A 26706-nucleotide genomic window follows, 5' to 3' on the forward strand; every position below is an offset into this window, starting at 1 on the left:
TAATTTTATCTTTAAATTGGATGATGTCCCAATACCAGTCACAGAAACATTCTCATATCTTGGTGTCCTGTTTGATACCAAGCTTAACTGGGGCCCACATTTGGCCAAAAAGAAAGGTGAACTGATAAGGGCTAATGCTTCTGTTTTTAACTTTGCGACAAAACTGGGTAAGAAGCCAATCAACGCAATGATTAAGCTGTACAATGCTAAATCTGTTGCTACAGCTGCATATGGCAGCGAACTTTGGGGATATGTGGCTGGAGAACAGTTGCAGGTTGCCGAAAACAATTTCCTAAAACGTCTACTTTGTGTCCCCACCAGTACACCCAACCTGACAGTACACGAAGAACTGGGAATCCAGTATCTAAGTGATATTTTTTCCTTAAGGCCTTTGATTTGTTGGGTGAAACTGTGGATAAATCAGGACATACCTCTTACCCATTTGATTGTAAGAGATCTTATATCTCAGGACAAACATATGTGTGTCCCCTGGTTAAAATATCTGAAAACCTGCTTTTCCAGGCTTGGCCGCTTGAATTTGTTTGAAAATCCTAGCGGAATTGTAAAGGGGGATATAACAGCAATCAAACAAGCCTTTTATAAGGATAAGTTGGCTCAAAGGGAAAGTGAGGAGCTTTTGAAACCAAGAATTAGGAAATATGTGATGTTAAAAACTTGTGAAAGCATGGAGCCATATTTAATAAGTAATTTCACCTCTCATGAGAAATTCTTGTTGACTAGGTTTAGATTTGACATCTTCCATCATCTTTTAATACGACCAAAGTCAGACATTTTTAACGAGGTTGCAGCCCCCTGTGGCTGCGACGGGAAGTCTCCTCAGGATATGCTGCATTTTATGTTTTTATGTAGTTTTTATGAATATCCCCGCAAACGTTATCTTGTTGCACTCTTAAGGAAACTTAATTTTAACCAAATCAAACCTGCCTTTTTTTATTTGCAGCTTTTGTACAGTGATAGCGTCTTACAGGTTAAAGAATTTTTAAAATTAACTGTCAAATTAAGGAATTGCCTAGACCAATGATGTTGTACTTACTATCTGTACTTTACCATGTATCTGGACCAAGTTATTGGCAATGGGCTACGTGTAATATGATTTTTTGTATGTGACTATGAACTATTGTAATAGTATGAATAATGTTTTTTTAATCGTATTGTTTACATGTGTACTTTTATGGTGTGAAATATAACCGAATAAAGTCTCTATTGAGTTGAGATTGACTTCCTCAGGTCCTTCAGGTGAAACAGCTCGTCCTCTCTCGGTGACCAAAATGTTGCGCTGATCTGTCAGCACAGCAGGGCTCATGAAGGAAGAGCTTCTCGCACCTGCTGATACATAGAAGACAAGCTGTCAGTTAACTGGGACAAATAGTCACTCATCAACATGTCTGGGGTACCTAATACTGGTGCAGAACAAAGGGCTTTGGTCTAACTGTTGGAAGGCGCTCTGGCACTCAGCAGTTCATGGAAGGGGCATCGAGTGTCTTTAGTCAAAAGGGCCAGCAAAGTTTTAATAATGTGCAAAAAACTGCCTACAAAAAGAAGTGAGGCGAATCAGTGCACGGACATCCTCTGAGTACGGGGCACGGGAGTAACTAAAAATGGGCCAAGGACCCATTTGATCTACTGGCACCTCAACCGGCTCCTTACCCTGTCCTAGGCATTCCTATGCGTAATCAGAATCTGCAAGGACTTCATCAGAATAATCAGACATTTGATATTGAATTCGTCTATCAAAAGTATTAGAGTAATTTGATCCTTGTTCAACTGCCTCAAACCTGGGACGAGCTCCCATACCTCCCATGTTTCCTGGATTCCCTGGGCGTCCTCTCATACTGCCCCTTCCCCGCTGATAATGCTGACCTCGCAAAAGAGGGCACTCAGAACGCCAATGCCCAGTCTCTTTACAATAAGCACACTGATCAGGGGAAAAATTTGCTCGAGGGGGTGCTCCAGGTGTATACATTGCGCGTCCGCCTCTTCCACCTCCCCTAAATGGTGGACCGTATATTTGAGCCAACATAACTTTTGTCTTTAAGGCTTTATCCTTCTTATCCTCCCTGCCTTTCGCTTCCTGTTCCTGTCGCTCATAATATTGAGCCATAGTCGAAAGAGAAACTGAGGAAGACGTAGTCCAAGAACTCTCACTGGCCTTTAAATGACTAGATATTTCCGGTAACATATTGGCGACAAATTTATGGACAAACAAATGCTTACCCATATCATCGGCCAATGACTGACCACTAAAATCATGGAATGTTTCCTCAAACCTTGAAAAGAAATCAGAAACTGACTTTAACTTAGCTTTAGGAAGATCTAATCCTCATCTATTTGTTCTAAATGTTCCCAAGTATCACCGTATGCTACATTGTCATCTATTTTACATATCATTCTCCACATATCAGGGGGAAAAATAATTCCAAAGAACATATCAATATCTGGCAAGGTCATAGTGCAGGAGCTAATGGCTCTTTCCACCTCCTCATAGAAGGCGGCAGGATTTTTCCGGGGTCGGGCAAAGCAGCTTTAAGAGCCATCACATCAGCTCTACTCCAAGGAGTGTAAACCCAATATTATAGAAAATATCCTTTTTTCATAATTTGTTCCCGCACCCTTCGGAGGAACATACAGGGGTGCAGCTTCATGCATAGGTTTTACAGTAACTGTAGTACTACTAGGTGCAGCCTCTTCCACCGGAGCATCTACATTCTGTACTTGAGATTGAACTGCTTCTATACCTCTCTGTTTTCTAGCTAATTCTTGCTCCTTTTGTAAACGCAATGTTGCGTCTAGTATTTTAACCACTCGTCTAATCATATCAGATAAGGCTGAAAAAGGGAAAGTACCCTCTGTTAATCGTTTATAAGCAGTATTTATATCAGCTGACTCTAGTTCCTGAGAAATTTGTCTATAATCAAAAATTACCTCCCAAACAAATTTTTCTACAAAATAAAATTGCTCCATATTTTGCCACTGTTGAACCATAACTATGATTACAGATGCAGTGTGAGGCCGACGAGCCTCCTCTCTAGCAGCGGTTTTTAATTTATCTTTTTCTGCTTTAGTCAAAGTAGAGCGAGTCTGTCGCCCATCTTGTTTATCTTGTTCTTTGTCGTCTGAAGATGAATGCTCTTCGTCAGAAGCCTCATCAGGGGCACTTGGAGTGTGAGGTTTATACGGGGGTGGGGGATGTTCTAATAGGATGCAATCATCCTTAGCTGTATCAAGTAGGGAATAAAGAGGGCGCCTAATAGAGTACTGGCCATTTACCTCTAATCGACGTTCCCTATCTTCTTTTTCTATTTTTTCCTTTTTTTTCTTTATTTTTTAACTCTAGCACTTTTTAATATATTGTTTTTAGTTGTTCTTTTTCTGCTATAGCTTCTGCTCTCTGCACTCTCTCTCGTACTTCTTTCTCCCACATACGCACACAATCAAACATATCCTGTCTCCTTTTTCTTTTAAAGAAACACTGCTCTACACATTGAACCTTTTTAAGATCAAATGACCCATTCACTAAGCCATTGCAGATCGTAATCTTTCTTTGTGTATTTGTTCCACAGTGGACCATACATTATGGAAGAAATAGCATGTTTGACCTACATATCTCTATTAGGTGTCCCTTCTGGGGGAGCCGGCTGACTTTTTTCCAAGTTTTCTTTGGTACCACCAGAGCAGCAACACCACCTACGGAGTGTGCTGAGAACAGGCATGTTTTACCAAAATATGTGCAAAATATTACTACTCCAAACAAATATTCTGAAAGGAGAAAAATCTCCACATTACCTGCCTTCAAACTTTGCAGAGATTGAATAACAAATTCAAACAAAAAGCCCAGGCTTAATGAGTGCCGCTTTAGCGACCTTACCAAACAGAAGTCTCCAACTCCCACCTGCAGATCTCTGGTCGACCTAATGGTCACTTCAAAATTGCGCCAAAGAAAACCCCAGTTGAGACCGGCCACCACCTGGAGGGTCAAATAGGGAAAACCAGAAAAGTCACGTCGGCCTGCAAAGACGAAAGTCTCCTCGTGCAGTGCGCTTCCTCAGTAATATTTCGATCTTCCGTCAAGACCACTCCTTCGAACGGCCGCGTCTCCAATGGGGCCCCACGAGTCAGGCGCCAACTGTCGAAATGTACCTTTTTAGGGGTACACTGGTGCAGACTCACCCTCTTGTCCATGGGTCCAGAGACCAACAAAATAGAGATCAGCACTGGAGTAGGAATAAATAACAAGTTTATTAATCACTCATGAGTGGGACCACATCCACACAGCACTCTCAAGTGTTGCATGAGGTAGTACACTGAAGTCACAGAACACAGGTCTTTTATACAGGTTTTCTGCAATGTAAGCATGTGAACAGAAATTGGAAGAACACGTTTTTAGGAATAGCTATCAGCAAACAAGGGCAGATGAATAACCATGTGGTCAGCAAAGTGGGAGGGGGAGCAAGAATGCATATGGCAGAAGTAAATGGTTGACAGTTAATATCTGAGACCAGGTGCACTGACAACCATAAACCCTCAGCACGCACATTGCTTTAGCTGAGTCAGGAAGTCAACAAAAATAGATAAAACAAGCAGAGTGGAAAGACGAAAGAATTACGAAGGAAACTTAAATGGACACCATAGCCAAAATGGCTGTTGCTTATGCTATGTAAAATATTACACGTTTTCCACAACTGTAAAGAGTAATTGTCACCAGAACAGAAAGTGTAAAGAGGATATGTTACATGGATGGCTACTTTGAAGTGGGTGGGTCACTTGGAAAGATAATGTAAAGAAGATGGCATTTGGCAGAACATATAAACAGAATGTGGCACTGGGAAATACATTGTAAACTAGATGTGACATATGGACAGATAGTTTTAAAAGGATTTGCCACTGTAGCAGATAGTCTAAAAAGGATGTGGAACACACAGTGTAAATAGGATGTGGCACCGGGACACACAGAGTAAAGAGGATGTGGTACTGGGATCCAGTGTGAAGAGGATGTGGCACTGGGGTAAACAGTGTAAAGAGGATGTGGTATTGGGACACAGTGTAAAGAGTATGTGGCACCAGGACACACAGTGTAAAGACGATGTGGTACAGGGACATAGTTGTCATATTCTTTGTGTCCACAAAAGACTCAGACACACAGAGGTAAGTGATCACGTATTTCTTTATTCTTTATGTCATCAAGGAGACCACGTCTCCATGCTCCTGCTTCCTTTCTCACTGTAACCCTATCTAACTAATCCCTCACTTTCCAGTTACTAGCTTTCCCTTCCTGTCCTGCCTTCTCCCTGCCTGTAGGGTCCTGGTGCCCCACACATAACAGCTACCACTACATTACAATACTGTAAAGAGCATGTGGTAAAGGGACACAGTGTAAAGAGGATGTGGCACTGGTGCATATAGTGTCAAGAGAATGTGGCACAGGGACACACAGTGTAAAGAGGATATGGCACTGAGAAACACAGTGTGGCGCAGCGGCCAGGGTGACTGACTCCAGAGTGCAGGGCTCACAGTTCGATCCTCAGACGCAGCTCAGCTCAGCACCATGTGACTCTGCTCAATACCTCACTTATACTCCCCGATACCCCCAGCGTCTGGATACCCTTCGGGGTGAGTAGTTTGCGCCTTACAAATACTGAATTTAGATTTTAGTGTATATAGGATGTGGTATCAGGACATGGTGTAAAGAAGATGTGGCACCAGGACACACAGTGTAATCACGATTGGTCTGTGGGATAGAAAGTGGAAGGAGCATGTGATACTTGGGCAAATAGTGTAAAGATGGTGTGGTACTGGGACATGTAGTGTGAAGAGGAAGGAGAACTGGGACAAATAGGGTAAGCAGTATTTGGCACCAGGACATAGTGTAAAGAGAAACTGGCACCAGGACACACAGTGTAAAGAGGATGTGCCACTGAGAAATAGCGTAAGTAGGATGTGGCACCAGGACAAAGTGTAAAGAGGATGTTGTACCCGAACACATTGTAAAGAGGATGTAGCACCAGGACACACAGTGTAATGATGATTCAGCAGTGTGACAGAAAGTGTAAGGAGGATGTGAAACTCGACAAGTAGTGTAAAGAGGGTGTGTCACTGGGACATTTAGTGTAAATAGGAAGTGAAACTGGGACAAGTAGGGTAAAGAGGATGTGGGTACAGACGGGAAAAATAATGCAAAGACTCAAACTCCAAACCACCCTCCAACAAAGATGAAAAAAAAATAGAAACAAAAAGTAGACAAGACCAAGTAGTCGCACCCTTTAACACTCTCCCATACACGATACATAGGATCGAGCTCTGCAATAGACAGATGTTCCATATTCTCCTTACCTGTCTGTGCTTGCAGCAACAGGGCCATTCCTAGAAGAATGGAATGAGACCACGAGAAGCTAAACACAAAGCTAGAGGAAGAAAGTATTCTTTCGATTCAGCACTTGTATCATTGTACTCTGGAAAGAAATTATGTGAGAGTCAGTTGGGAAACCAGTTTCCCATGTGCAAAATAGGCTGCCTGCTCGGACTCTTCCCTGCTCCCCCACTAAAGAAGACATTTCATGATGTCCCACATAAATCAGCCACTTCAACATAGGGGCACCCAGGGGTGCTTTGCTTGCTTAGGTTAAGGGAATGCTAGTCCTAGCAACTAACCGCTCATCAAGCTACTACTTCTGCCAGGGTGGCCCCTCTTCCATTACCTAATGTACTGGAGGAGTGGTAGGTATGGCGCCACACCTGACTTATGTTTCCCTAGCACAGCCTTTCCCTGCTTTTCTCCTACTATTGTCTAGTTCCTTCTCAACCCCATTGTCTCCCACTCCTGTTTTTGTGTTCATTATTGCTGTGAGCACCAAGGTGTTGGCAGTCGCAGGTTTTTTCTGTGACACGTATACTCTCTCCTCTCATCTGTACTCCACAACCTCACATCCCGTCCTGCATACTGTAGCCATCATCTGTCAGCAGAAGGTTCTCCCTTATTGTTCTCACCGCACTGCATTTTTGCTACTACCTTTACTCCTGTCCTTCAGGTACCTTCAGATCATCTCTGTCTTTTAAATTACGGCAGTGCAATTCACATAACTTGGGAAATTTTACGTTACTCATAAGCACCAAAATTAAACCTTTATGCCAGTTGCATTACTACACTAGGGGTCCGGTAAAAATCTAGGGCAGGAACAAGAACGACCAGAAGATGAGTGACTGTTGTTCGCAGCAGTGATATTTTTCATGCAATTTTTTTTAGTTCAAACTGTGTCTTTGTGGCAGAAATTGATGTCTAAATGACGGATTTGCATTTCACGTAATTGCGGGCTACGTCACGTAATTTCCCCAAATTTCAAATAATGATGCGAAAAGTCAAGTTATGCAAGTTTCACACACGTCTAGTTCTCCCCCTGAAGCAGGGCACCAGCAGGAGGTGTGGCTATCTGCAGAAACCTCACCTTTTTAGGTCGAGCCTAGCGTTGCAGCGCATGCGCTGCTCGCTCTGCGAGGCATATTATAGTAGGGACAGATGTGAAAGTGCCTCGGAAGCCCCACCCATTTTTTTCATTGGCTGGCTTCATCGTCCATGATAAACGCTGGTTTCCGGTTGATAATGAGGCTTCTTAGTCCCTCCTTGTTACCACCCTGTCTCCTTTTGTGACCGCCCATCAGGGCTGGATCTTTTACTTGCGACGTTACACGGTCTCCTTTGTAAGTCGGTAAGCACTATGTTTTTTCAGTCAGTCGGCTTTCATTGCCATCCACTCTCATTGCCTCGTTTTCTCTCTCTCTCTGCTATTCTGTTTCTGCACACCCTCCTTCCTCTCCCCAAATGCCTACTTTTCACGCACTGTCTCTCGCGCTCTTCCCTGTCTCACTGATGGCTGGGCTGGCATCTCACTTCAGGGGGAGAACTGCGAGCCACCCTGTGAGCACTCTTTTATGCTTGTTTTAGTGTGTCGTGGGGAAATCAACTCTGGCGAAACATATTTGTTTAAAATGCTTTGGCAGATCAGTGGGATTTTCAGCTGTGCAAACTGTGCCGACAATTAGGGGCTTGTAAAACAACTCAATCACGTCATGTGTGGTACATTTCAGTGTTATTGGATGATCGAATACCCAAATTAATCAAACATTTAAATTAGTAATCAGACCCATGGAAGGCATGAGCGATGAAAACAAAGCTCCCGAGCAGCAAAATGTAACAAAATGTAGTGAAGTGTCAGGCAAATGGAAGAAACGAACAACGTCCATAAATAATAACCGGAGAGTATGCGCATCTCCGCGGTGGTGGCAATAAACAGAAGTACTGCGGATTTGTAGTAGACAAAGCAGTTTTATAAGAGCAGTGGAAAGGCACTGTGCGTGCACGCGACCGTGGATCCTTTGAAAAATACATGTTTATGTGTATGAGAATTTTAGTAATCATGACATCCAATCGACTTAAGCAATGATTTAAATCACAACACCTTGTTTTTAATTTAGCGAATAATACCGAAGTGTTGCAGTTTCTAAGCACTGTAAGTAGCATTGGCACAAAGATTACAGTCAGTTCTCATGTACTAGTAGGTAGGCAGCACCTGGCAACACGAAGGAAAGATAATCAAAATACCCCTATCTAATGTGCCAAAGAGGGGTTTGGGCAGTGGCCGAACCCGGTGAATTCTGCCCCCCAGGCTGATTGGGAGGGGGAGGGTCAGGCCGATTAGCGGCCATTTTACGCATGGGGCTACTTCTGGAAATAGCCCAGTTGTAGCCCAATAGTTAATAAATTGGGGCTCCGCACGCTCCCAGCCACCATTTTAGGTTCTGGTGACCAGGTGGCTTTGAGCAGTGTAGGTAGATAGCAATTTTTGGGCCTAGTTCGGAGCGTTAGTAGGTGAGATAGTTAAAAAATGGCAGGAGATTACCTCGTCTTGAAGGCGTTCAGGCTCCTGAGTGAGGCTGAGCGGCTGCACTTGCTGCTGCCGGAGGCCTCCAGGAGTGCCCCCCCCCCGAGGCGCACTTCAGTGGGGGTTGTGGCCACTGTCACGGCCTGCACGTCCCCTAAGAGGGCCCGGAGGCAAGAGGTGAGTGAGGGGGGCCGCACCTATACCAGGAGAGGGGCCCGGATGAATCTCGTCGAACTGGAGCCTTGCCGCAGCGAGGAGGCTCGGGTGAAGGTTCGGGGGGGGGGCTCGTCTCTCTGGCTGGGCTCCAGAATGCCAGCAAGATTGAAGGGAGTAGCGGCTCCAAGGCGCATGAGGCCTCTGGCGCGGGGGGTTTGTTGAAGTGCAGGGAAGGGGGAAGAAGAAGAAAGGAGTGGGTAGAGGCCTGAAGAAGTTCCCCAGCCTGGGGACGGGGTCTGGGGCACGTGGAGGCCCTGCTGGGTGTGACACTCTGGGCCAAAGGGAGGGCATGAATGAGGAGGAGGGATATACTGGGCAAAGGGACCAAGACTGGGCTCAAGGGGTTCAGGGGGAGGGGGTGGGCAGTGGGGGAAAGTGGAGGGGAGAGGTTGACCCCCTTAAGGGCAGGGACGGGTGCCTGTGGTCAGATGGTAAATTCAGGGAGGGGAGAGGGGGATATGATTATTTGTTAGTGGGGGTGGACCCAGCAGAGGGCAGCAAGGACTGGGAGGGCCTGGATATTTTCTAGTCTTGGCAGGACGAGGTGAGGGGTTAGACAGGGTAGGGCAGGTGGACACCTACATGGCGCAAGGGGGGTCTTTAGGAATGGAGGCCAAGGGTTTGTGGCAGAAAAAGTAAGGTAGGCAACGGAGGGGAGGGGTTGGGTCAGGGTAGGGGTTCCATGGGTTTGGGGGCTGGCCCCAGCTGGGCACAGGCTGGGTTGTCTAGGGGGCTCGAATGGAGTGAGGATGAGGAGGAGGGGCAGTGGGGGGAAGCATCAGATTTAAGCAGGGTGGGGCGTGGGTGGGCAGTCAGTACTTTGGGGGTAGGGAGGAAGAGGAGCTGGGGTGTGAGGGAGGGGGAAGGTAGGCCCAGCACACCAGACCGGTCATTTTTATTGCAGGCGGAGGATCCGCGACAGGGGACAGACTTGGCAGAGCTGGGAGCGGCTCAAAGGCGCCGAGGTGAAGGGAGGGTGGAGCCTCGTGCGGCGTGCCCAGTACTCAACGTGGCAGGCAGAAGTAGGTCCTGAGCGCTCTCACTGGCCCCAACATCCGAAGGACCTCAGCGGTCCGCAGGGCAACAAGGCATCAGGAATACGTCTTTCACGGGTGCTAGTGGTTATAGGAGGGTGCAGTCGGCTCCCCCAGTGGAGCTGCAGTGGGGGCATCTTGGGCAGCAGAATGTTTGTCGGGAGGTACAAGAAGAATTGGATTATGACGAGGACAGTCTGGAAGAGGGCGAGTTAAGAGAGGTTGAAGAAGGGGGTGAGGGGGTGCCGAGTAATGTATCTTCTAGTATGTTACAGGTGGCACGACGGCCGGTGGGGCGGATGTCCAGAGTGGCTCAGACTACAGCTCCCATGGCAAGACTGCAACATGACGGGCACCCTCCTTAGAGCCAGGTAAAACGCGGGAAAAGGGAGAAAATCCAAAGATGGTGTCGGTGGGGATTTTTGGGTGGGAAGGGGTTGGGGTGCGGGGCGGTTGCAGAAAGGCAAGTATGTATTCTATGACGGGGTGGGCATGGATGACTCAAGTAAGTCCCCAGCAAATGCGTTAGAGGACACTAAGACGTAGGGGTCGGGCGAAGCAGGGGACAAGATGCGGCAGAGATGAAAGATAAATTAGAAAAAATTGCCTTACATGAGGGTGACAAAACCGCTGGGTGCACACTTAATGTTGGCAACTAACAGAGAGGATATGGAAAGGTGAGTATGTGGAGATGCTAAAATTACTGCACAGGGAAGTGCACCTGAAGGAGGGTTTGAAAGAGGAAGAGTACGAATTAGCCAAGAGGCCACTGGTGCCACTCACCACTGAGAATTGGACAGCAGCATTCTTAATATACGCAAGTGTGTATTGCGAGAAGTATCCGGAACATTCCGTAGCCCTGTTTAAATACATGGACATGATCAGGAAGGCACAGATTATGGGGTGGGGAAATGCATGGGCACAATACGATGAGGGATTTCGGGCACGCATGGCTTGGGACACGGAAGAAAAGTGGGGGGAGCTAGATACCGATCTTTGGCAGCACACAATGGGGGCGTCACGGGCCGGGAAAACAATTTTCACAGCCAGCGGCCTACCTATAGTTTATTGGCCTTTTCAGGGGGAAACCCACCCGGGTAGGGGTGGGGGGACCAGGCAGGGGGCAGACAGGTTTGGGAGGGGCGTGCTGAGACTTTAATAAAGGGATGTGCACTCTGGAGTTTTGTAACATCAGGCATGACTGCTCCAAATGTGGGGGCACGCAGGCACTGGTCAATTGCTTTGGGGGAGGGACAGGCCAACAGCAAAGGGGCCAGCAGTGACAGCAAGGGGGTTTAATGCAAGTGGGAAGCAGCAGGTGCCTTTCACAGGAGGAAGGGGGGCTAAGAGGGTTGGGCCAAAGGGCTCATACACCAGTTAGGGCAGACAAACTAGAAGCAGCCTTACAGGTTTATGGCAACCAGAAGGCTGCAAAGATTTAGCGAGAAGGGTTTCAACAGGGTTTTCGTCTGGGGTATGAGGGACCTAGGGTCGGGAAGTGGGCAGACAATTTGCAATCGGCAAAGGAACACCCCACAAAAGTGCTGGACAAATTGGATAAAGAAGTGCGCGAGGGTCACATGGCGGGCCCATTTGAGGACTGGCTTTTGGAAAATTTGATTGTTTCTCTCATTGAAGTTGTACCAAAGAAGGAACAAGGTCAGTTCCGCCTAAAGATGTTCTCTTTTTAACAGAGACATGGCTTACAAAAGACTCCACTGCAGAACCTTGGTTGGCTCTTCCTTCTGGTTTTGTTATGAAGAGTCTAAACAGAGTGGGGCAACGGGGGGGGGGGGCGGGATCGCAATTATCACGAAAGACATGTAGCTTTACTAGGGAGAACTTAATGGACTGTGAGAGTGCCCTATTTAAAATCATGCTGAATCACAACTCCACCATCTCCGGCTTTCTCATTTATCGCCCCCGTGGGCCATCAGGGGTGTTTAGGGAAGATTTAGTGAACAAAGTTATGTTTTACGCTAGCCAAGTGGCGAATTTTAGCATTCATGGGGACCTAAATCTTCATTGTGAGAACACTGGGAAGGCGGAGATTGACAGTTTTCTAGCTGATTTAGAGGCTTTCCAACTAACTCAGTGTGTGCGTGAGTGCACGCATGCCGCCGGGCACTTATTAGATCCCTTATTTTCTAATCTTGCTCTGTTGAAGGTTCAACTTCCTGCTCCACAGTGTTGGACTGATCATTATTTGGTCTCGTTCTCACTGCGGTGGCAGGGTAAGCCGGGTGGTTATCGCTCTGCCTCGGTTTTGAAACGACCTTGGCATAAGCTAGAGAGCAGCCGTCTATCCGCTTATTGGTCTAGACACAGGCCGCACTTGCCGCCGGATATGGAGGTTGCTGATGCGCTTTTTCATGACTGGTTGACACTAGGCCTAGATAGCTGCATCCCGGCTAAGTTGGGTGGGAATAATCGGGGGCAGTCCAAACCCTGGTTTAACAAATCTTTGTCTAAAGCTAAAAAACATTGTAAACAGCTTGATCGAGTGTGGAGGTGCTCGTATGATTTGGTAGAAAAAAAAAATTATCGAGTTTCTATCAAACATTATCATAAATTAATTCGGAGAGCGAAGGCTGAGTATGTTGCTAAAAAAATCTTAGATAGTTCGAATCCCTCCAAGACAATCTTCTCCTTGCTCAAGAGTATGAAGAATGGAGGTGTGTCTGGGAACTCCCCTATTTCATCGAACAGCCAGTGCAATGACCTGGCCAGGTACTTTGTGAACAAGGTTGAGAAGATATATCAAAGTCTTCTCCCCGCGGCCAGGTCAGGCTGTAAGGATGGGCCAGGGGTTTCTGGACCCCAGAGGGCTAATAGCTTGTTATCTTTCCCTTTGCTATCCCTTGCGGATTTTGAGACCCTGTGTAAGAAAATTAAATCAGGTTCGCCAATTGACCCATTGACACCCACTCACTTTCGCCAGTTTTTTTCTATGATCTCTGCAGTAAGCTTGGATTTGGTTAATCTCTCTTTGTCCTCAGCTGTGTTACCGGTAGCGTGGAAACACGCGAAAGTCACTCCTCTTTTTAAAGAAACCATCTCTGGATCTTAGTGAGCCAGGCAACTATCGCCCTATTTCCCAACTTCCTTTCTTGTCAAAGCTGGTGAAATCTCATGTGAATACTATTCTCACTGAGTTCATCGAGCATAATGCAATTCTTGACCCCTCACGGAATAGTTTTAGAGCACGTCACGGCACAGAATCTGCTCTGCTGGCTGTGACGGAGGAAATCCGAGGGATTCTTTTTGTGGGTGATTCTGCTGCCTTAATTCTTTTGGACCTAAGTGCCACTTTTGACACTGTTTCCCATGAGATATTGTTGAGGCACTTGCAGGATATTGGAGTGAGGGATCTGGCTTTGGACTGGTGTCGGTCCTTCTTGACGGGTAGATCTTTCCAGGTTTGGGTGCCACCTTTTCAATTGCAGGAGTTTGCTTTGAAACAGGGGGTGCCTCAGGGCTTTATTTTGAACCCCCTTCTGTTTAACATACATGCAACCTCTTGCATTGCTGGCCAAGGGTAGAGGGTTGTCTCTGGTGTCGTACGCTGACGACACCCAATTGGTGATCGCCTTCTCCAAGAGAAATAGTGTTAGCTTGGGAAAGTTCAAGGAGGATCTGTTAGAGGTGGCGGGCTGGATGGCAGCGAACTGCTTGCAGTTGACTGCCAGTAAGTACGAGATGCTGTTACTTGGGAGAGACCGGGACTTATGGTCCGAGCAGTGTTGGCCAGAGAGCCTCAAACCAGCCCCTTCGCCCAAAGAGGCAGTTAAGAACCTGGGTGTGTAGATCGATAGTGGGCTCACTTTCGATACACAATCAAAAGCCGTGTCAGGGACCTGTTTTGGGCTGCTGCGTGGCTTGAAGCCTCTGCTTGTTTTTTTCCCCCCCAGGGTGCGTCAGACCATTATCCAAGCGACAATTCTATCTAGGCTGGATTATGGTAATTCTCTTTATCTTGGGGCCAATAAGTCTTGTATTAGGCGCTTGCAGAGAATCCAGAACGCTGCTGCACGTATTCTGGTGGCACTGCCGAGATCTTGTTCAGTCTCCCATGTCTTGCCCAAGCTACACTGGTTGCCTGTTGAAAAGCGAATGCAGTTTAAGGCTCTCTGTGTTTCGCACAGGATTCTGACTCAACAGGCTCATTTGGGTCTGTCCAACTTGTTACAGTTCTATGTGCTGCGGCGTTCCCTCAGATCGGCTGATCAAGATTTAGTTAGTATCCCTCGTGTTCTGAGAGCTAGAGCCGGAGGCCGCTCTTTCCGCAGTCTTGCGGCGAAACTCTGGAATTTGCTTCCGGTTCCGATCAGAAGGATTCAGAATCATCTTGCTTTTCGTAAAGCCATTAAGACCTGGCTCTTTCCGGTGCACTCCTAAACTGCTCTCATTCCAGTGACTCTATTGTCTTTGCTCGCGCTGGGACGCCCCATTGCTGTGGCAGCCATGCGCTATATAAATCTGACAAATAAATAAATCAGCATTTGTCATGGCCAGAAGGGAGCTCTGGTAATGATTTCATGGATGGAAGGGAGGCTACTGTGTCATATTCGTCAGTTGATGTGGGCATGTCACTGGTTGTGACCGCGGGCGCAACGGCACAAATGGCAAAATGCGACATAAAATTAGCTTTTTTTAAAAAAATCTCTAAATTGAATTTTCATACAAACATAAATAGCATTGCTACCCTGCAGGGCAATGCAAACATCAGGCAAACAACAAAACATCATGTGATTGACTGACCTCACGCCATATCCTGACTTGGGCTTCGTATAATATACAGTAACATCATCATGTTAATAGAGGACACAAAAACATTAACATCACGTTTTATTAGTCGACAAACTGTCCTGGGCCTGCATGCGAAGGAATTGACGTAAAGGTTCCCAAATGTCCTTGGGCTTAGAAGATGATGGAAGCTCTTCTGCGTAGAGTTCGAGGTTTTCCTTATAATACACCAAATCTTTGACCCAGTGGTCTGCATGGGGGCCAGAGTACCCACCCATGTCAGTGCCACCCGTTGCTTTGGCATCAGCAGTGCAATTCGTACGAAACTGCCTATGGTCCCTTTCAGCTGAGGTGCATAACATAATAGACATACCCGAGGTACACATTACAATGAGGTCCCAGACATGGACTGTATGCGCTGCACTACATCTTCCTAAAACTTAAACACAAGCCCGCACTCCCACGTAAAGGTTCCCAAATGTCCTTGGGCTTAGAAGACGATGGAAGCTCTTCTGCGTAGAGTCCGAGGTTTTCATTACAATACACCAAATCTTTGACCCAGTGGTCTGCACGGGGGGCCAGAGTACCCTCCCATGTCAGTGCCACCCAACTCTTTGCCATCAGCAGTACAATTTGTATGAATCTGCCTATGGTCCCTTTCAGCAGAGGTACCTAACATAATAGACATACCTGAGGTACACATTGCAATGAGGTCCCAGACATGGACTGTATTCGCTGCACTACGTCTTCCCAAAACTAAACACAAGCCCGCACTCCCACACCAGATGCCAGAAGTCTGCATCTATCTGGCCGCAGCGCTTGCATTTACTTGTGTCTCGAAGGCCCAACCTGTGTAATTTAAGGGGTGTGTGGTACACTTGATGAATATATTTAAAATGGATAATCCGCAGATTGCCATTTGGAGTGAGGGAGCCAGTGAGGTTGCAAATGCGCTCCCAGTCGGATGGAAGCAGCGGAGGAGTAAGCCTGTCATTCCAGCAGACCAGACCTCTATCTACACCAGTAACCTCATCTCGCACCGCCCTATACAATTTAGGTACTAGCTTGCGTCTTGTGGGTGCAACCAGTAGCAACTGCAGTGATTGCAAAGAGGGTGGTTCAGCAGGAAATGTAATATAGTGTGTTTTTATAGCTAGCTTCAGTCTGAGCAAAGTGAACTGGAATAGCATAGTTGGGTTAGTAATGTATTGAAGCTCCTCAGGCGTGACGAAACTCCCATCAGGATAGAGATCGTGCATCGTATCAATACCAACCTCACGCAGCGAAGGCATCGGGCCTTCCTCCTGCGTCACCGAGAGCGCTGCATGATGTGCCAGTGGTAGTGCCGGAGCATAAATTGGTAGCTTGGATGCCAGTTTCCCAATAGCGTGCCATGCGGCAATGGTGGTGTCTAACGCATTCATTTCGTGCTTGGGCGTGCCTCTCTGCGAGTGTGAAAGTATGCCAGAGAGCAGGACTGGGTGCGCATCACCATCCTCCGCTGCCACATGAGGAGTGAAGGTGTGGGGGTTGTACCAATAATACGCGTACTGCGTCTGTGCGCAGAGATAATATATGTAGAGGTCTGGTGCGCAGAAGCCTCCTTTGGCATAATCTAACGTCAACGTAGTCCAACCCACCCTAGCTTGTTTGCCTCCCCATATTAATCGCAGTAATGAAGACCGAATCGTGTTAAAAAATTGTTTAGTTAGTTTTATAGGGATGTTACAAAAAGGTATAAAAAAATGAGGTAATACTATAATTTTTAGGTCTCGCCTGGCATTAGCAGCGCACCGCGCTGCTCGCCATGCGAAGGCTTTTTGCAATCAATTCAAAATGTGCACGCGTACGGAGGGACAAAGATGGCGTCGGGCTGTCCACATACAGCTGCACGTGCATGTGGACAGCCCAACGCCATCTTTGTCCCTCCGTACGCGTGCACATGTAAAAAGCCCTCGCATGGCGAGAGCAGCGCTGGGCGCTGCTAACGCCGTCGGGCTGTCAATCCTCGCTTGCCATGACAGCGGCTGCAGCATCCCACTTGCTGTCAGCCTCGGTGCGGGCCGAAGAATCACGCCCTTATTCCCCACTTGCTGAGTCAGGCCGGGCCGACCGGCTCGCGTTCACTTTGGCCTTCTTACCTCGCCTGCTCCTGATGTCAGCCGATGGAGTGCTGCGCCGCGAAGTGCTGGTTAAGGCCACTGCAATAATATTAATGCAGCACCACCCCGCCTTGTTAGTAAGTGTATTTTTGTTTTACTTGATACCTTCCTTAACATGCTGGGCCTGGAGCTGTTTACTCTGCCACCAGCGCTGTGGTGGCCTGTGTGAGTCATTTTTGAGCACCTGAACCTAATGTTTTTAAATGCTCACGAGGGACTTGTTTTGCCCGTGAGAGCTTGGGAGCGCATGAGCGAGCCTGGTTTAACCACACAGCGTTTCCTTGCTCTTCCCTACTGATGCGCGTCCCTTTCACCATTGTAAGAGCCACAGAACCTTACATAGGGCTGGAATGGGAACCAGTGGCAATTTTGTAACGCCGTCGGGCTGTCAATCCTCACTAGCCATGGCAGCAGCTGCAGCATCCCGCTGGCTGTCAGCCTCAGGGCGGGCTGTAGAATCGCGCCCTTATTCCCCACTTGCTGAGTCAGGCCGGGCCGACCGGCTCGCGTTCACTTTGGCCTTCTTGCCTCGCCTGCTCCCGATGTCAGCCGATGGAATGCTGCGCCGCGAAGTGCTGGTGAAGGCCACTGCAATAATATTAATGCAGCACCGCCCCGCCTTGTTAGTAAGTCTATTTTTGTTTTACTTGATACCTTCCTTAACTGCTGGGCCTGGAGCTGTTTACTCTGCCACCGGCGCAGTGGTGGCCTGTGCGAGTCATATCTGAGTACCTGAACCTCATGTTTTTAAATGCTCACAAGGGACTTGTTTTGCCCGTGAGAGCTTGCGCGTGCCTTTCACCATTGTAAGAGCCACAGAGCCTTACATAGGGCCGGACTGGGAACCAGTGGCAATTTTGTTGGCCCGGCCCCCAGCACTGCTACTTTTGTTACTGGGGTCCGATGTTGTAGCATCCCTTCAAAACCGCCCCACAGTAACAAAACTGGCTCCCACTGCCCCAAAACCGGCCCCCTCCTTCCCAGCCCACCGGATAAGTGCACCATGTCGGTCCCATCCATCTTAAGGTTCCATCAAAGTCTCAAATATCCATCTTCTGGGATGTGTTAAAGAGGTTTTACATTCACGTTTTCAATCAATCTGAAGCAACTGTCAGCCAAACTGACTTTTCTTTTGTCTGATATTCTTTCAAAAGGTGTGGGGTGTGGACACTCTGGATGTGAATACAGAAATTGCAATAGACACACTAACGCTTTTCTGACTCCTGTGTTTTACTCGAGTTATGCTAATGATGGCAAATTATGCGTTGTTAAATGCCTTAGACCATACGAAGCCCAGACTGCTTTCAGACATCTTTCAGTCTCTCAATCTTAACTTCTTTGAAGAAGCTCTGTACACCTATTTCTACATCCACCTTTGCTAGTCGGTTCAGATTATTAATGCTAGGGTGTATCTGGCTTAGGTGCTATTCCAACTGGAGGGTGGGGGAGTTATGGCATCAAAAGCGTTTGTGACTTGTGGTTGCGTGCAGAATGTTATGAAAGCAGCAGACTGGTCTTATGAATCTCCTTTTAGACCTTTTGAGTACAAGCCTATAATTTATGTATTACAGGACATGAATGACTGGCTTGGAACCTAATTAAATTATTAGAGCCTTTGGTCCTGCCTTCGAATGCAAACTCTCCCACACACATGGGACAGGAGGCTTAGATTTTATAAAGCCAGTTTGGCGAAGATTATCCTTCCCTCCTCTGCCTTAATAGTTTCCTTGTTCTTTTCTAGTTTGATGTCAAGGAAAGAAGATTGCTGTGGGACACTAGAGTGTATCTAGTACACAAGTGCACCAGTCTCCAAAGGGCCGGCCATGAGCTATGCAGTTAAGAGCAGTAGGGCGTGGTCTCTACAGAAACAACGAGGAAAAATTAAATAATTATTTTTCCCTTGTCATCGTCTGTCGAGTCCTCCCCGCCCCCACTCCACCTCACAGCATCACCGCTCTTAACTGCACGGGCCGCTCCTTTAAAACAAGCATTGGCATAACCAATAGGTCTCGCCTTTGGAACCTTATAAGTGTTTAGTTATCCAGCACAATATCCTTGGTGCAACAACATCAAGTGTTGCATGGCTAAACACTTATAAGGTCCCAAAGGCGAGACCTATTGGCTATGCCAATGCTTGTTATGATAGCGAGCGGTCCGCCAATGATAAAGGCAGCGCCGTCCACCTGTCCACTTGTTGCTCCAGGGCCATACATGCTCTCCTATAATTTTCTTTAACTACAAACCTCATGATCCCGGTGTACCCAGATACCCAAGTACTTAACTGGGTCAGCAGACCACACCAACGGATATTCCAAACTAGGAGGGGTCATTATCGATCAAACCTCATGTGTTGTAGGATCCAGAACATGTGACTGTGAACAAAAGACACCCCCTAGTTAATTGAAGGTCCAAGAGGAGGGGGAAGCAAAAAAACGAATTAAGGAACCTATATCTCTTTTCATGTGGCCACAATTGGCTCAAATTTGTCATCAACCCAACATCACTGTTATACAAAGCAATTAATCACAGAAATCTATGTATCGTTTCATCAACGTGATATTTTTTAATATTTCTTTATACAAAACTTTTTTTTAGGTAAATTATTTTTTTATTATACAAACAGTTAATTCATTTTGGTAGATAAGTTAAATACAATGCAATACACTTCAAGAAAAGTGAATAAATACATAACCCCACAAAGGCCATCAACAAAACATTCTCACCATTCAAACCTACTCATACAAACCTACCCCGGATATACATCTAAATTAATCACCAGTGGTCGCTAGCCATAGGTAGACAAACCTTTTTGCACTTCATGGTAGCTAGCGCGATAACGCTGCAAATCACATACCTTCAAAACTTCTCACTCAGTCAATAAAGATCCTGTGTGGTATAGCTATATGATGTAATGCTTGCCTCACTATGTATTAAACACTTTGCCACCTTGGTGTGTTCTTTATTTCAAACTTGGGCTGTTTACTTTAGGTGCATGTTGATAGGATGGCATGATATGGAATTTTTTGGTCTATCTATCACAGGTTTTTGGTGCACAATGGATGATATAAAATATAAGTACCTGGTTTTTAGATTATGGATATAGTCAGTCTTGAAAAATTAAGTCTCTAAATGTCAAACCCATTTTTCGCTGTTACTGATTTGCTTCATTATTTCACAGATTACCCCCCGCCTCGTCAAATTGAGATTCATTTTTAACTTTTTATGGTCCTGAGGAAAGTGGCCTAATCACGGATCCAGCGAAACGCGCGTAGCCCAGCAATGCAATTGTTGAGAGGTCCATGAGAGAAAAACATATCAGAGACATTTGATGGGTGCGATCTATCTGATCTACAATCCCAATATCTGTCCCTTTCACACAAATACTGGACCTCCCCTATGTTTGAATCTCTCCTTTTATGTATGTGTGTAAGTTCGTCTGAGTAGGTTTGAATGGTGAGAATGTTTTGTTGATGGCCTTTGTGGGGTGATGTATTTATTCACATTTCTTGATGTGTATTGTATTTAACTTTCCGACCAAAATGAATGAACTTCTTGTATAATGAAAAAATTATTTAACTAAAAAAATATTTTGTATATAGAAATATTAAAAAATATCACGTTGATAAAATGATACATACATTTCTGTGATTCATTGCTTTGTATAACAGTGATGTTGGGTTGATGACAAATTTGAGCCAATTGTGGCCACACAAAAAGAGATATAGGTCACTTAGTGGTTCCCTAATTAGGATCCAGAACATGTAACACCATTCAATGGAGTCAAATGCTTTCGCTGCATCCAACATCACAGCAGCCGCGGGGAGAGCAGGATCCAGGAAATAGAACATCACAAATATGGTACGTAAATTATGGGACGTGGATCGTTACGGTATGAAACCAGATTTTTTCCGTTAGGACCAGATAGGGTATTAACGGCTGGAGTCTGGTGGCAAGAATTGTGGCTAGTATTTTTGCATCCAAATTAATCAAGGATAAGTGACGGTATGACTCGCAAGAAGAAGGCGACTTGTCCTTTATAAGTAAAGTGATAATCAAAGCTTGTCTGAGCGACGGTGGGAGTCATCCAGTTTCATGTGCCTCGCTATAAACTTCTAATAAATGGGGTACTAGTAGCTCGGCATACTCTTTATAAAATTCTGCCGTGAGGCCATCGGGCCCTGGAGCTTTTTTATTCGGTAAAGAGCGTATTGCCGCCTGAATGTCAGACGCCTAAATTGGCTGATTTAGATATTCACGGTGGCCGTTCGACAGCCATGCGCATGCAATGTCTGAGAGGTACTCACCCAAAGCCAGAGAGTCCGCGCTCCCCCATGACTTGTACATGGTGGCATAACAGTCATGAAATTGCCCGACTATGGCCTGTGGTGTATAGTGTTCCCCACCTTGTTCATCTACGATTTTGGTGATGGGTTGCATCAGCACAGAATTTCAGCTTAGTAGCTAAATTATGGCCTGGTCGACCTCCTTTACCATATGCACAGGCAACGTGTTTTCTAGAGAGGTATCGTATTTCAGTTTCCGCCATTTCGTCGTACTCTAAAACCAACTCGTGAATATGAGAAAGTGTGGTTGTACCAGGATTTGTGGCATAGTCTTTTTCAAGCTTCAATAATGCCTGCTCTATCCTCGTATGTTGTCCCCTGATATCTTTGAGACTAACCGCTGTGGTACTAATGCAGACTCCCCTTATAGTGACCTTGATGGCCTCCCATAGGGTAGCAGCGCTATCCACAGTGCCTACATTTAAATCGAAGTGATCAATTTGTTTCCTAATAGTGTCCGCATAAATGGGGTCCAATAGGGCTTCTGAATGGAATCTCCAGGTAAATGGGCGATGAGTGTTGGTGGGGATATATTGACAGCAAGCCTAACTGGACTGTGATCGGATAATATACGAGGGAGAGATTCTATCTCCGTAACCCAGGCATTCACCCCCCTCGCTTAGCAGTCAGTAGTCCAGCATGGACCAGCTACCATATGCTGGAGCGGCATTCATGCCCTCCAGTGTATCCAAGCTGTGAAGTCGCCAAGCATCTATCAACTTGAATTCCAACATGGCATCTCTAATGCATTGGGCAGCCCTAGGAGTGCGACCACCCTGTTGACTGGATTTCTCCCAGCTCGGGTCTAAGTGTGTGTTAAGATCACTCCCCCCCCCATTATCTCAGCATCTGGCCAATCCCGTAATACATTAATTATGCTGCAAACACATCAGGTTCGTCCGCAATGGGACCATAAACATTGACAATAGTCAGTAGCGTGACCCCCAGCTTGCCATGTACCATAGCACAACGCCCTTCGTCATCAGTGTACGTTTTTATCGGTGTACATAAAAAACCACGCTTTAACAGGATAAGAACGCCTCTGGCATAGGAGGAATAAGACGGGGCAAGTTTATACCTAGCTCACTTGAAAGCAATCTTGGCCTCAGTCACCTTAGTAAGGTGCGTCTCCTGTAGGAGAGCAATCTGAATCCCATGCCTGTCCATATAGCCGAAAACCTGCTCAATTATCTTGGGGAAGTTAAGCTCAGGAACATTACACATTAAACATGTCAATTTATCGCTCACTGTCGCCATTGAGAGTGGGGAACATTAGCAAAGTGAATACCCAACCGTGTGATAACGTACCAGGACATATATACCATGACCAGAGCATCAAGTCAATCACAATGAACAAACCCCCTTGGTCAGGAATCAAACCCCCCACCCCCACCCATTTTAGCATACCCAACTTGCCAAAGCCATCCCTTAAACTAACACATACCCCAACAGAGTTAAACATGTGCTAACTGTGATATCGGGCACACCCATTGGGGAATGCTGTGGCGCAACCTACTCCCTAGTTGACAGGGGAGTTGACTGATATAACGTGCGCTCCTTAGACCAACCATCCTTAAACAACATTACATTTGCAATATATCACCCGCACTGTCTCGGGAAGGCACCAGATGTACATAAAAAAGGATACAACTATGCAAGCATAGGGCAGCAGAAACAGCCCGCATCAAGCACAGGAAATCACTGCGAACAATGCTGTAAAAAGAAATAGCTACTACTAGAAAAGGCAAATAGGTGGGGCACAATGCATCATACGTGGAACCTTAAATTTTGTCGTCGGAGGCATTGGGAGCAGTCTTTTTCTTACGGCGGAGGGATTTGCATAATCCAAGGCCTGTTTTAGGTTAGTGAAGATCTTGGCTTTGTTGTCTGTCCCAATACGCAGCCGAGCCGGGTATAACATGGCGTATTGTCCGTTTTCTGTGATCAAAATCTTTTTCACTGGCTGGTACTCTGTTCTTGCCACTTGAACTACATTCATAAAATCAGGATAAAATGCCACCGTGTTGCCCTAGTAGGTGATGGTGCGTTTTTGGAGAGAGACGCTTAGCACCGAGTCGCTGTCTCTGAAATTCAGCAACCGCGCAATTATCGGTCTGGGTGGAGCCCCGGAGGGCGGACAGACCGACAGGGAGCGGTGAGCCCTTTCCACAATAAGTAACTGAGAGAGATTCTTGGCGCTACAAATGTCGCAAATCATGTTTTCGACATATGTCTCTAGCCGGACCACATTCGTTGATTCTGGTAGACCCGTTATGCGCAGGATGTTGTGCCTGGACCGAGTCTCAAGGTCCTCGTTCTTGGCCTGGATGACGGCAAGAACCTTCTCCATATCCAGTGCCTTGGAGGCCACTTGCTTAAGGCCATCCTCCGTATCCGATATACGTTGTTCGGCTTCGCCTATTCTTGTGGCTTGTTTGTCTAGTTTAGCTGACATGTGGTCCACGCGACCGTTAAGGGCCTCAATTTTCCCATCTATAGACTGAAGACTGACTTGTATCCCCGACAGTGTCTTCCCCAGTGAGGATGAGGCCACAGCAGGAGCGTCCAACTCGGAGTCCGATGTGGCCCCACGTATCGGTTTACTAGGTTTCCGTTGTTCGAACGTGATGCGCAGCTGAGTTTTGTCAGTTTTCCCCATAAGGGAAGTTCAGTGGTGACTCAGGCACAGTGATTACAGTGCAGACCACACATGCAGCAAAGATTCACAATCCAGCGGACCACGTCTAACAGTTGTCACTTACTCCATGCGACTAATGATGAGGTGGTAAAGCAAAATGAATCAACCTGACAGGTGCGCGTCTTCCACACTCACTGCAGTTGTCACCTTAGGCTCAAACTGAACAGGTTGGTGGCTGGCGCCGGTGAGTAGGAGCAGTCCAGCCCCCAGGCCCTTGAAAGAGGGTATGTCCCGGCTGGGCACCACCACTATCATTGACCAGGAGGCCGCCCGGGGGCACTCGGGTGCCGTACATGAGGAACCAGGCCCGCTTCGGTGAAAGGCGCAGGCGTCACCACAGCCCCCCGCCGTGTACCTTGCCCTGTTCAGCAGCAGGCCTTGGTGCAGATCAGAGCTTCCGAATCCCCTCTACTTCCACAGACGGAGTGATCTCACAGTCACACGCGCACACACACATCACACGCTGGTGGGGCCCATAACACCAACATGCATCCTACCACTCTATCCGTGCCATGTATAAGGGGAAACACCTTTTCTTTACCTAAACCAATCTGCATATACCTTGAGGTCAATGGCATCAACTAGTTGCTATAGATTTGGTGAAAAACATCATATTACACTCAATATTCAAATAACATGACAGTAAAATAACCACCCGACACAGTAATTCAAACAGAATTTTGTTTATCTAAAATTGTAAGAAAAGCCAATTAAATGCAAGTTCATTTCTCTCATATATACCTATTCTGGCTAAAAGTCAGATCCTAAGTCAGAACCGGTCCTCAGCAAAATAGTTAGAGTTTCTAGCCGTCATGTAGAGTCACCGTCCTCTCTGTCAGCATCGGGACCTCTGATCATCAGTTCGGGAAGAAGTGGCTCAAGACCTCTCTAGTCTACTAATATTTATACTAAAATTACATTCCAAATGTTGCAATCATATCTTACAAAACAGTCGAATGGCGGAAATGATGTCATCTTGGTACATTGGGATACAACGATAGTTTCTCTCACGCATTGATAGTCTCAAATAATGAATAGAAATTAGGAGTCCATAACTAATTCGTTACTTCTACGGATGTCTCTTTAGGGTAAATTGTATCCCATCCGTGGGACCACTATAAGTTCATCATGTCGGTATTTGGATTAGTAACAAATCTCCACGTTCAGGGGCATTTGGCATTTCTCCCAGATTTGTCATCATGTTCATGGCTTTTCAGTTCATCAGGAGGGCAAGGTCGCAGTCAGCGCGAAGCCTCCTTTCAATTATTAATCTACTCAAATGCAGGTGGCGGGTGGTAGCCATTTTCTAGCAGGCCACAATGGTCAACTTAAGTAAAAAGAAACACAAAACATAATTACTGCATGGAAATGATTATACAGTGTTATTCCCCTGCTAATACCCTTATGTGTATGCATTTACCTAGCCATTTGCGACATCAAAAGCCATTAATGCGTATTCATTATAAGCGCAAAACAAAATAACATCACATAAGCAACATCTATTTCTGTCACTTTGCTTACCAACTTAGTTCACTTATTATTTTAGCCATGCAATAGCATTCCCACGTGTAATTCTTCTGTTAATAAGGTTGATTAGACAAGACTCGACAAACCTTTAATAATTAATAATTAATCAGTAGTACTTTTAATTATAACATACGAAAATGAAACAGGTATTTGGGTTTAAAGTAAAAACCCTGCTCCATCAATCCCCCCTTTGGTGATATCTTATCACCACAAAAATCAAAAACCCCAAAAATCAATTTAATTTCCCCTTTTGAAGAAATTCAAAATGTCTTCTTGTTTAATTTTTTAAACTCTTGTTTCCATATCATCTTCTCTCTTAGTTTCTATATACATGCTTTCTCTCAATTCTTCTAATTCTATTTCTTGTTGATCTCTTTCTGGTTTCTTTTGTCTCTTTTTAACATTTTCTCTTGTTATTTTCTTTTTATTTCTTCTATATCTACAACACATACACCCCAATCTAAGAATCAATAAAGCAACAATTACACACGTTAATGGAAATAATATCTTACCAAAAATGGTACTACCTATTTTAGCTACAAAATTCTTAATAGCAATCATCTTATTAGCCATTTTAGTCCAGATACTTTCAGCTTCCAGTGGTACTAATTCTTCATGCAAATCAGTAATATTTTTGATATAGACCTTTAGATCTTTGCTTTCGTCAGGAATGTAAGTGCAACAATGTTGAACTTTCAGCATTCCACAGACTCCACCCTCTTTTGCCAAAAGAATGTCGAGGGCAAGTCGATTTTGCATCGCCATAGCGCGTAAAGCAACCATTTCAGTATTTACCAAAAGAAAGCCTCCAGCGGTGCTTGTTGACAAGCGATCTACCACTGTTGACAGCTTCCGAATGCCAAATGCATTCAATGAAATTCCCACTGCTGGAATTAAAGCTCCAAAAATATCTCCTACAGTTTCTGTCCATGTTTCTCTTCTATAGCGGGTTAAGGGATTAGTATGTTCAGCATTGTCTACTCTATCCATGTGAAAAATCTTTGGAAAGACCAGGCGAACATAACATGTGCCAAACCAATGGTCAGGCAAACGGTAATAAGCCTTATTCCCACAAATATAATACACTCC

The 26706-nt window shown here is 45.9% G+C and overlaps 1 pseudogene; it reads right to left on the bottom strand.

Moving 5' to 3' along the window:
- Positions 1-23313, bottom strand: part of LOC146870815 (acidic mammalian chitinase-like) — an 87699-nt pseudogene extending 64386 nt beyond the window's left edge.
- Positions 23314-26706: the final 3393 nt, after the last annotated feature.

Source organism: Triturus cristatus, chromosome 1_1 (assembly GCF_964204655.1).
Source record: "Triturus cristatus chromosome 1_1, aTriCri1.1, whole genome shotgun sequence".
NCBI classification, from domain to species: Eukaryota; Metazoa; Chordata; class Amphibia; order Caudata; family Salamandridae; genus Triturus; species Triturus cristatus.